Source organism: Python bivittatus, unplaced genomic scaffold (assembly GCF_059951505.1).
Source record: "Python bivittatus isolate LINGU-HERP-01145 unplaced genomic scaffold, Pbiv_v1 ctg000850_np1212, whole genome shotgun sequence".
In the NCBI taxonomy this organism is placed as follows: domain Eukaryota; kingdom Metazoa; phylum Chordata; class Lepidosauria; order Squamata; family Pythonidae; genus Python; species Python bivittatus.
The window spans coordinates 21997426-22009913 of NW_028277112.1; the positions used below are offsets into that span (position 1 = coordinate 21997426).

The 12488-nt window shown below is 38.9% G+C and overlaps 1 long non-coding RNA gene across 1 annotated transcript in view; it reads right to left on the reverse strand.

Annotated features, from left to right (window-relative positions):
• LOC103056370 (uncharacterized) overlaps positions 1–12488 on the reverse strand; it is a 114452-nt gene that overhangs the window by 100945 nt on the left and 1019 nt on the right. The gene's annotated exons all lie outside the window — the stretch shown is intronic.

Consider the following 12488-nt stretch of genomic DNA (forward strand, 5'->3'; position numbering starts at 1 on the left):
AAAACCTTCTCACCCCTATGGGTGGTACGTGTCTTCCTCAATCTCGGGTCCTCTACCAGAGGCCTGGGAGTTTGAGGGTTCTGCACAGCATCTTAGCTGTTCCTAGCACTGCACTCTTCTGGACAGAGAGTTCTAATGTTGTTCCTGGGATCTGTGGGAGCCACTCTCCCAGCTTAGGAGTCACAGCCACTGGAACCACTTTGGCCTTTACTTTCCACATCCTCTCTAGTTCTTCCTTCAGGCCCTAGTACTTCTCCAGCTTCTTATACTCCTTCTTCCTGATGCTGCTGTCACTTGGCACTGCTACATCTATCACCACCGCTGTCTTCTAGTCCTTGTCTACTAGCACGATGTCTGGTCGATTGGCCAATACCTGTCTGTCCATCTGGAGCTGGAAGTCCAACAGGATCTTAGTCCTCTTATTCCCCACAACCTTCTGCGGAATCTCCCATCTGGACTTGGGAGGGTCTAGCCCATACACTGTGCAGATTTCCTGTATGCAATGCCAGCTACTTGGTTGTGCCATTCACTGTATGCTATTCCTGCCTACATCTTACACCCTGCCACTATGTGTTGGACTGTCTTTGAGGCCTCTCTGCACAGTCTACACCTTGGGTCCTGCCTAGTGTGTAGACCCCTGCTTCTATGGATCTTGTGCTTAGTTCTTGTGCTGCTATGATCAGTGGCTCAGTGCTGTCTTTTAGTCCAGCCCTTTCCAGGCACTGGTAGGATTTCCCAATGTCAGCCAGCTCAGCTATCTGTTGATGGTACATCCCTTGCAGGGACATGTCTTGCCATGGTACTTCCTCTCCTTGAACTTCCTCCCTTTTCTGCTGCTGTCTCAGGCATTCTCTCAGCAACTCATCTTTGGGTGCCATCATATTGACGTACTCCTGGATGCTCTGGGTTTCATCCAGGACAGTGGCTTTGACACTCACCAGACCCCACCTGCCCTCTTTCCAGCTGGTGTATTGTCTCTAGGTGTTTAACTTGGGGTGGAAACCTCTGTACATTGTGAGGAGCTTCTGGGTCTTCACATCAGCAGCCTCCATGACCATCTTTGGCCAGCTCATGATACCAGCAGGGTATCTGATGACTGGCAGGGCATACTGTATGTGTTGATGGCATGGATCTTGTTCTTCCCATTGAGCTGCCTCTTCAGGACCTGTCTTATCCTTTTGTGGTACTTGGATGTTGTTGTCTTCCTTGCCTCCTCATTGTGGTTCCCACGTGACTATGGGATACCAAGGTACTTGTAGCTGGTTTCTATGATGTGGTTCCACCGCATCAGTCTTAACTACCTTCCCTCTCATTACTACTAAACGGCCACACTTCTCCAGTCTGAACGACATCCCAATGTCCTCACTGTAGATCTGTGTCAGGTGGATCAGTGAGTCAATGTCTTGTTCACTCTCAGCATACAGCTTGATGTCATTCATGTAGAGGAGGTGGCTGATGGTAGTTCCACTCTTGAACTTGTATCCGTATTCAGTCCTTGTGATTATCTGGCTAAGGGTGTTCAAGACTACGCAGAACTGTGGAGTCCTTGGGGTTTTCTGAGCTTGGTTGTTTTCTTGCAAACATTTCGTTACACGGCTAGGGAACATCTTCAGTGCTAGAATGGAATGGGTTTGCTCTCTGTTTATACAGTATACTCTGGCATGCCCTGCCAGTGTTGGTGGGGGTGGGGGGGTGGGTTTTGTTTTGTTTTATTCCCCCCCCCCGTAGTTCCTTGATTAGGGTATTGTTTACTGCTTGATTGTATGTCTGGTGATAATCTTGGTGTTAATCTCTGTTTATCTGGATGATGATTGCTGGTGAGGAAATGTTCTGGTCTTTTGTTTTCCTTTTTATTGTCTCTTTTGAATAATGTGTAGATGTTGTTTATGTGCCTGTTGATGGCTGCTTTGTCTAAGTACCAAGCTTCCAGGAATTCCCTCGCATTTTTGGATTTAGCTTGGCCTAAGATGCTGACAGTCAGAAGACATGATGAAAACTCCTTAATCTCACAACACATGGACTGACTTAACCATAGTTTCAATTGAGAAACTGTTAGCATCCTAGACCAAGCTAAATCTAAAAATGCGAGGGAATTCCTGGAAGCTTGCTACTCAGACAAGGCAGCCATCAATAGGCACATAAACATCTACACACATATATTTCATATATCCCCTCTCATTAGGTCTACTCTGTGTGTGTGTGTGTGTATGCGTATGCGTGTGTAGTATGAGATATGAGATATGCATAGCCCATTTTAGACTTATTTTACTAGAAAGTACTGTTCATCATCTTTAATAAACTGAATTATATTGGCATTATTATTACTATTATTACTATCAATCAAGTACATTTGCTGCCAAAATTGTTATGTTCGTAGCAGCTTATAACAACATATAACATGCCAAAACATCCAGGATAGAATGACAAGGGCAAAATAATTTGTAAGTCAAAAGAAAAACATCACATTCCGTAATGCCAAATGATATAAAAACAACTGGCTAATAAAATCCTGTCCCAGATGATGCACAATCATCATCCACACAAAGCCCTCTGAAAGAATATACAGTCTTCACTGCTTTCTGGAAAGCCATCGCCAAGGAGGTTAGCCTGGCTTCCAAACCTCATGCACTTCAAACATGTTCTGCTGGAAGATCTAATTGGATGGGTCAATTCTGGCTATAGTCATCTAGGTGCCAAACCATAAAGAGCTTGATTAACATTTCAAACTGCACTCAAAAACCTGGCAACCATCACAGGCCCACAAAATAGATGTAATATGACTAAAGTGACTAATGTTAGTCAGTGTGTGAGCTTTTGTATTTTGGATCAACTGTAGTCTCCAAATGCTCTTCAAATACAGCCCCATGTATAGTGTACTGCAGAAGTCTAACCTCATAATGATGAGGGCATGAGTCACTGTAGCCAGATTCTCCTACTCCAGGAAGGGCCACAACTCGTATATCAACTGAAGCTGGGTAAAGTCCTCTGGCTATAGTTTTTGCATGCCTATTCAGCAATAGCCTTGAGTCCAGGAGGACCCCCAAATTGCAGACATGCTTGTTACAGGTAGTGCCACCCTCCCTGGAGAGATAACATTGGAGCCTGCAATGAATAATAATTCCATCTTAATAGGGTACAACTTCAGCCTGGTTTGTCCCATTCAGACCCCATCAGACCTCCAGAAGCAGGACAAGATTTCAGTAGCATCTCCAGCTGGATCTAGTGTGGCAATGTAAAGCTGAGGACTATCAGAATATCAATGGTGGTGCATCCTGAACTGCCAGACCTTTCCTTGTACTCTAAAGAGCAAGGAAGGGGTAGAGGACTACAAGGTAGACTAGACTCAGATACCAATGCCATATAGGTCAGGACAACTTTTATGTAACAGCAAGTCTGAATGTGCTTCCCTCCTCCCTCACTTTATCTTTGTGTAAACCAGGAAAGAGCCTATCTGAAGCATTTTCTCAAATTAGTTTCTTGGAAAGGGCTCAAGCCCTGCATATCTGACTGTTGCCTTGGTAGTGGATCTTCATCCTGTCCTTCAAGGCCATTCCCTATGCCCTCTACAAGGACCAGCTTCTATGAAATTCCACAAGTGAGAAGCTACTAGCATGACCTCTCCCCCACTGCCACAGCATGGAGCTGCTCCACTGAAGCAGGAACAGAACCACTGCAATACAGTGTTCCAATCCCCAACCCTTGTAGATAGTCCAGGAGGATACTAGGTATCAAAAGTATCTAGGTGGCCTAATAGGACCAGGAGGAGTGCACTACCCCATCATGATCCTCATATGGATATCCAGTAGAGCAGGGGTTCTTAACATTTTTGTGCCAATAAATAAATCAGTAAATATTAATTATCAGTCAACCTTAATTATGTTCACAAAAAATAAAATTAATAAAGAGAATATAATCAAATCACTATTTGAACAAAACAGACAACTGGAATAAATAAAAAGTACAGTATTTCCTCTCCTTTTTGGATGATTATTCTTCACATAAAAAGCTAGCTGTTTGCCTTTTTTTTCTTAACAGCTTTAAAAATATGTAGGTAAGGGAGGTAGTTATTACTGCAAGTTATTCTTGCTATGAATAAATTTAGCTGAACCTTTTCAGCTAAATATATGTGGGCTTTCAAAAATGTCCTGTTAAGTATAAACCTATATTTAGTACTTCAAGTACTAAAATCTAACCTTTTAAATGCAGAAGTTGGTATTATGCCACAAATTATTCAAAATCTATTTCTCTTTGAACCATGCAAGAGAGAACGTACCAGAGCTAAAGTGACTCCATTGAATTAGTAATGAGCCTGAGTGAATGCTAGAAACTACTTCTAAACTGGCAATCATTTAACAGCATCATCTCTTGAAGTTGACAGCCCTGACACTTATACAGAACACTGCAGGCTTTGTTCTTCTAAATAATATTATCAGGAACTAATAGCCAAAAGACAGGATGAGGCAAAATATATCAATTCATTATTTAATGGTATCATTTTCTCATATTGAAGTTGCCTTTGGTACATAGATAGAGTGTTACAGGTTGAATATTCTAGTCCTATATTGTCCTTCATCTCAAACATAACGTAGAAAGCATTCAAGGCAATTTTCATATTCAAAGTATAATGTTGGTGTTTTCAACCATTCCTTTTAAAGAATTCAAACAATCCAGTAGCTGTGACAGATATGGCAGGCTAGAGGTTAGGCCCCAAAATCTGTCAGCATACAAATGTGTAGATGCTATTACTACAGCATACATAAGCATTAGGCAAACTGCAAAGAAGCATACTTTGAAAATAGTCTTCTATTTTTTATAAATCATTTCATAGCTCTAATGTGTTGATTCTAGAATGTCGATTTCTGAATATGAACCATAAATAGCATCCTGTATTTCAATTTTATAGAAATATTATAAACAATGAAAGGCATTGTAAGAGGAGAGCTGCACCAGTAGATGGTTGCCCAACATCAGAAGAAGCCCGATGATGACCTACTTCTGATAGCTCTGATAGGTAGAAATAAGTGCCATTCATGTCATAAATCACTATTCTATGAGAGAGAATAGAATCACAAATTCTATGGAGAGTTAGAAGTCTTACAAGTTATCATTTGAGTTATCCACATAACTAAGATACTCACTTTGTATACTTTTATAGAATATTTTTAATATCATTTCAACTGACACTCTTTCTAATATATATTCCAAATTAATCTCTAAAACTGTGGTTAGTATATTTAGTCTTATCTGTTTTCTAATTTGGTGAAATCCAAATGGCTCTGAAAGTGCAGGTTTGCTGTTGCTATAGCTTCAAAGAAAATTGATTTGTTTTTTTTATTTTCTACCTTTCCCTTGAAGAACCTTTTGTAATTTAACCCTTTCAGTCAAGGCTGGAAATATGCCAGAATTCTTGTTTCTAAAACTTCCAAAATATGATAGTGATGTCTACAAATTTATGTTTTTTTTCTTAGTTCAATACAGGTCTCACTCCAAAGAACTTGAATATTGTATTTTTCTAGCCCATGGAAGCACAATGTAATTTTAATATTATTACTACAGTAGCTTCTTTAGCTTGCTTCTTTGTTTAAAAAAAAAAAGTAAAGTACAGATACTTTGCTAATACTTGCCTAGGATTGCTTTCAAAAGGCTACTTGGTACAATCAGAAGTAGCATCTTATGTACTTCCTAAATATTTATTAAATGAAAGTGTTTAGAAATGAACATGATCTTTGCAGTCCAAGATTGGGCTCAAGGAAATTTGGCAGCTTATTTCTGAACAAGCACTAATAGTTCTGTCCCCTGCATGATCAGACCCACAGCAATGTTGCAAGGAGTCAGTCACATTCTTGGTTGATGGGGATACTTTGCTTCATTTGTCTCAAGAGGAAGATGTAGGAAATAACTTGATTTGGCCATACAGAAAATAATTAGCTAAATTGATCTCATCCATGTACTTCAAGCTCTCAGATTCATTGTTTTATGCATATAACTGCTACTGGATATTTACTGTAATCAGGACGCAGTCTCCTTTTATATGCATGATTAGGGCTAGTAACTTGGAATATGCAGTGGATTTGGAAAAATTCAACAGATCTAATCTGAAGTGGACTAAATTGAATTTGACTCTTTTGAAAGATCAGACCCAAAATATGTATGCAGGTGTTGCATTCTATTTTCCCCCAAGCTCTCCAGATAAATGAGATGAGGAATGAATGAAATAATTTCCAATTACATTGGTTTGGAGAAGAGATGGTATAGTATTAGATATGAGGCATGGGCATCTGCAAGGAGGGGCAGGGGGGCAAAAGACAAAATGTGCATTGCGACATAGTGAACCATTTGGCAGCCATTCTGTACTTGCATTGTAGCATCACATGCAAATTCATAAGGAGCACAGTTTTATGTTTTTCTTGCTGTTTTTTGGTTTTTTTAGTTTTGTATTGCACCCAGGGTCCACTGGAGTTGGGTAGCCAACAAATTTCAGTCAATCAACCAATCAATCAGTCAATCAGTCAGTCAATCAATAAATGTGTCCTGATTTCACAACATGTTTCCTCATTTTGATAGAACCTCCATTTTATGCAAATGTCCATGATAACATGAATATTCTACCATTCAATATTTTTTTATTGAGCCTCTCTCCCACAAACAAGAATGCTGTAAGAATTTTGGTGAAGACTATGGGACCTGGGAAGGTATAGCATTGAGGTCCTTGCTTGCAAAATACTGAATGTTCAAGTCATTCTGTCTCCCACATCTATCATCCACTCCTGTCTAACTGATATTTTCTAGTGCCAATTGAGCAGGAATATGCATATTCATTCCTTCTGAATCTCTGCAGACTTTTTTTTTGGTTTGGAACACTTTTATGATTTATGTCAGACTGAAATAATTCTGTGATAATGATCATGGTAATAATAATGCAAAAACAAAAGATTGAAAAAGAGAAGCAAGTATTTTCTTTTCCTTCCAACCAGGTAAAATTCCATTTTACTGCATCAAAGTTATCTGGCTCAACCCAATGGTGTTAGCCTGCAACATAATTCAATTTCATTAAAAAAAGCAGAAAGTGTTGAATATATACCTTCAGAGTTTCAACTCAGGTTATGACTTCAATCCCAACTCAGATTAGGAAGCCTCCAAATGCTGTTTTTCAAATTAATAAATTGGGTTCTGAAACAAAGTATGTGTGTGCGTGTGTGTGTGTGTGTGTGTGCAAAGGGAATAGGAGAGGCTGAAGAGAAAATAGGACAGTTGCTATTTTCTTAAAGAATGAAAATCAGACTCAAGAAGCTGTACATTAGGAATCTGTCTCCTAACCATTTTCCTGCTACTTTTGCTCAAAATTGTACCTCTATTTTTTTTTCCATGGGAGGAGGAAGGGATGGAACAAGCAAGATGTAGTGGACAAATAGTTCCAGAGAACAATATTTAAGCACTGTTTATCTTCTGCACCTTAGTAGAACTTTCAAAACTGCATTCCATTAAAGAAGCATTACCATAGGAAACTATTTATGATTGGCCTTTTAGCTAAGTGGTAGTGCCTAGTCAATCTTCCTTAATTTGTTCATCTGCTGACTGAAGCAAATATTTTTTTTAAAAAATCCCTAAGTTCTATTTTTATAGTCTAGAACACCTGGCAGTTATTCTATGCAAATATTAACCATTTTCTCTTTAAAAATGCATTTGTAATGTACCTCTGCAACTTAAGCATAGTATAGGTATAGTATAGATATATAGATATAGACACTTTCTAATTTCTTAAACATCCTTTAAGTATTGATGGAAGCAAAAAGTCAGAATACATAAAACCAATTTGGGAATAGCTGTATGGAGCATCTCTGTTAATTCACAACTATATGGAGATGATATGAGAAGCCAATGTAGTGTGGAGATTAAGGTGTTGTTCAAGTAGGAACTGAGTGACCCATACTCAGGTTTATTCTCAGGTACCCACAGAAGCTCATTCCTATTCCCTACAAAATGGGATTCCTACTGTGAGGAAAACTAGACAAAGGATTGCTGTGTATACCACTATGAGCTCCTGAAGGAAAGGTGAGATATAAATCTCACATAATTCAGGATGTCCCAAAAGTCTTATTGTAATTTTAAGTGTTAATGACTTAAAACTACACTAAGGGTATTGGAATGCCTATGTATTATATGTGTAATTGTGGATATTGAAATATATACATCAACAAGAAATTGCAGTGTAAGTTTCTGGTTCAAAACCAGTAGCCAGGTAATTAAAACAACTTAAATGAGTTTAAATGAGTCTTTAAAAAGGTGTAGGAAATGAATAACTTTTGTGTTATATATATTGGCCTATTCAGTCTTTGTTGTCTTGATGAGTTATCCTTGAATGCATATAATATTCCAGAAGCTAGCAACAAAATTATTTATGGAGGTTTGAAGGCACAGGATGTGAAAAAAATCACCCATAAGATTTACTAGCTCTTACATTTGATGTGAAATTAAAATGGAGGCTTCCTTGGAACCATCTGTTGAGTTTTGCTGTTATAATTAATTGTTAATGCAATCCTATACATGTTTACTCAGAGTAATTTGCCCTGAGTTGAATGAGACTTATAAGTATATACAGAATTGTCATTCTTTGCTTGCTTTTGTAAATCAACACACACACACACACACACACACACACACACAAAATCTAAATAAAATTAAGGATACATCCTAATACAATTAAGATTAAGTAGAATCAGGAGTAAGGTATCTCTCACATAATCAGAATACACATTCAATTATATATTGAAGTTGCGGATATGGAATAAATGCCCAATTTCTAAAATAGTGAGTGAAACTTAAAATACAGTTGAATGTAAAGCCAAAGAAATAACAAAGAAGAATGTTTGTTAAGCTTTATTTCAAAGAAAGAAATAGTAAGCAATAACAAAATCAAAAATTCATTAATCCTTTTTGAATCATGTTAGGAAAGATTGATCCTGTACATCAATGTTACAAATTGCTCCTTCAATGTAGAACTAAATTGATTTGAAAGCATTATGCTCTGAACTAGACACAGATTACTTAAGAATTCAGTCAAAATAATAAAAAGCTTAGGGTTGTATTTTTAATTTGTTTTGGTAATATAAAATAAAACACATACAAAGACATTTTGTAAAAAATATACTGTCCATTAATTTAACAAGACATCTGTTTCAATCAACTTGTATTTAATAATAATACAACAGACAATGGAATCCTAATTGTATCTACTTGGAGCTAAATTTTACTGAGTTAAATGAAAGTTAATTCCAAGGAAGAAGTTCTTGGACTTCAACTTCCATGCTAGAAGTTACAGCTTTACAGATTGTTACCATAACAGAGAAAGGAACTTTCTTAAATAAATACATTTAAGGACATTACAAATCTAAATTATTATACTATGTTCTATGAAATGTAGAACTACAATTTCCTGGATTATAAAAATCTATTTAAATAGTAGAAGTACTACAAAAATTACCTTGATTTTCAGGTTATTTTAACATTGTTATAACATGTGCAATTATATTTTTAATCTATTCTGAACATTATGTACTCAATTAAACATGAATATTGGTTGCATAAATGATTTGAAATAGGTGCTAGGACCTCATGTGAATGCTTCTGGATGAGCCTGAATAAAATATGTCATTGCTTTATGAAGCTGACTCTTCAAGCAGCAGCTTTATGACAATGATTCTTAAAGCAGCAGCATCTTTTCTCAGGCTCATGAAAAAGCTTGAAAAAATATGATGCCTCTTTAACAAATAGCAGAGAGATGCTATGCTTGTACTCATGTAAGGTCCAAGCACTTCTGAATCATTTTTGAAGCATGCACAACTTTAGCAGATATAATAAATCATGCTGTAAGTTCTTAGAAAAGAACTTATTTGAGCAGAATATGTCACCAATATAATTTATTAGAGGTATACTAGATATCAAAACATTTTCAGGATTAATTGGACTTGCAACCTCACCTATCAAGTAAGGCTTTAATAAGGGGTGGGGTGAGGTTCAAAGTAAGGCTACATAATGAAAATATCATTCTCAGTTGAATGATTGATACAGAGTACTAAATAAAAACAAAAAACAAGCAACAAACGTGCTTAGCATTATATTCTCTTTGGAATCTGTTAAAATGAATTATTTATGTGAAGATGCTGGGAAAAAAAGACAAAACTGTAGCAGGTGATCAACTTTAGGGCTGTTGCAGAATAGAATTTCAGGAAATTGGATCCAACCTTGAAATTCAATTACTTAATGAAAATGATCTTGTTTCACTGTTTGGCTTCTGTTGACCCATTAGGAGTGTCCTTATCTTATGAATCTTTTGATCTTTTGGTGGACTGTTACAGTAATTACAGAAGTGAAAAATCTGCCATTGACTAATGCTATTCTATTCTGGGATTTTAATTTCCAATGAAATATTAATAATTAAAATATATATTGCCAGAACATATATTTTTAAGATCAGTACAATCAGAAATATGACAGTAGGTCAAACCTCTAAAACTATATAACTGTATGTTAAACTTATTAGATGTTTCCAATATTATCATCTCTAAAGCAGTTTTAAAAATCCTGAACCTAACTATGTTGATTCTAACATGTTTTTTTTTAAATTTAATAATGGGAAAAATGCTAATCAGTAGTAATCTATGACATCTTCAGTAAGTCTATAGTCACATTGAAATTTTGGTCACTGATATTTAATTTGCATTAAGCTGCAACATAGCCTAAAAACCTGAACATTTAGGGCTTTGATGAGTTTGCATGGATTACAGTAACTTTCATGAACTGGACTAATCATTTTTCCTGTAAAAGTCTTATCCCTATTCCATCCTTGTTATTGTATCATGCTGCTTTCAATGTCGTGGCAATGTCATATTGTCCAATATAATATAAACAGTTTTGTGGAATGTAAATTTCAGTTAGGCTCTACAAAAATTCCTGGTTTCCCGAAAATATACACTCTCCAGATGACTTTAGACTACAATTATCAGAATCCTGGGCCACAACAATCCCCAAGTTGGCACAGAAATCTAGTACTCTAAATATATCTGGAAAGCACAGCTAGGGGAAGGCTGCGGGGCCATGTCAAATGTATGGCCTAAAAGCCACAAGCGTGCAGCCTAAGCCTGGGGGTGGCCCCCAGGCCCCCCCCAAAGTTTCCACCAAATTATAATCTGGGCAGAAAGGAGAATTATTAAATATATGGCAAGTCATTGTATGAAAATCATTTTATTTTACTTCATTTTAAATCAAATTTTTGTCCTGCTCTTGCAGAATTTGCACAATGCAGTTTCCAGGACACTGCAGAAAGCCCAGTGCCCCCATCCCGCAAAAGAAGGAAAAGAAAGGAAAAAGATTTTTGCCTTGCCATACACAATAAGGCACTCTCTTTTGAAAAAGCATTAATATTTGTAGCTGCCTAGTGGTATTAAATCAAGGGTGTAAAATGCAGTAATTTTTAAATGTATGCCATTCTTTAGCTTGGCTACTGATGAACAAAACCTAAATGCCTGGCACAGACATAGACAGTACTGTATTATGTCCAGGATCTTTGCTTTATAATTTTATTTTCTCATCTGCCTTAGTGTCAGTGGCTGAAAGCAGGAGGGAGGGAGGGAGGGAGAGCAAGAGAGAGAGAGAGAGAGAGCGAGCAGATGATGTCATTCACTTCAGTGTCAACGACTGAAAAAGCACGACAACCGAACACGATTTAAGAAAAAGCCTGGTCCCAACATGTCTAAATAAAGCGATTTTTCACTGCAAGGTTTACACTGTTGTGTCGAGCCAGGATTAGGGCTTGAGAGAAAGAAGGGGCGGGGGGATCTCTAAGGGTCGATTTCAGTGGCACTATCTCGCGCTCTCGTCCAAATACAGAGAGCCTATCTGTTGCTCCTTCACTCCCGTTCTGGGAGCTTTTCAAAGCAGCGGAGCCGCGAGAGAGACCCGGGATGGCTCCCGCTGTCCTTGCGTGTATTTACGCCTGCCCGCCTGCCTGCCTGTCGTCCCGCAGAATCCCACCGGCGCCGGAAGCTCGAGGGAACCCCGCACAGAAGACGCCAAAAGGCCTGCGAGATTGCCCGACAGGGTCTGCCCAGGCTGAGCAGCTCGCCGCGGCCCCGAGCCAAGCTGGTCCCCGGTGCAGCCGATCGGCGGAAGCGGAGCACGGCTCGGCATGTTTCGGAAAAAGCGTAAATGTGCGCGAAGGCGAGGCCCTCGCTCTCGCGGCGGCCGCGGCGCGCTCGCGCGGTCGGGGAAACCCCCCTCCCCCAGCCGAGAAGGCTGCCGGCTCCCCCGCCCCGCCCTCTCACTGCACCGCCAGGGCTTCCCCGCGCCAATGCACAGCCTGGCGGGAGTGACTGCGGCTCGCCCGGCTCCCGCCCCAGCTGGTGCCGGGGGCGCCGCTGCTTTCTAGCAAAGGTCACTCGCACAGCTCCTCGCCTTCTCCTGGGAAGGACCAGCTGGCCGGGAGGGGCTGA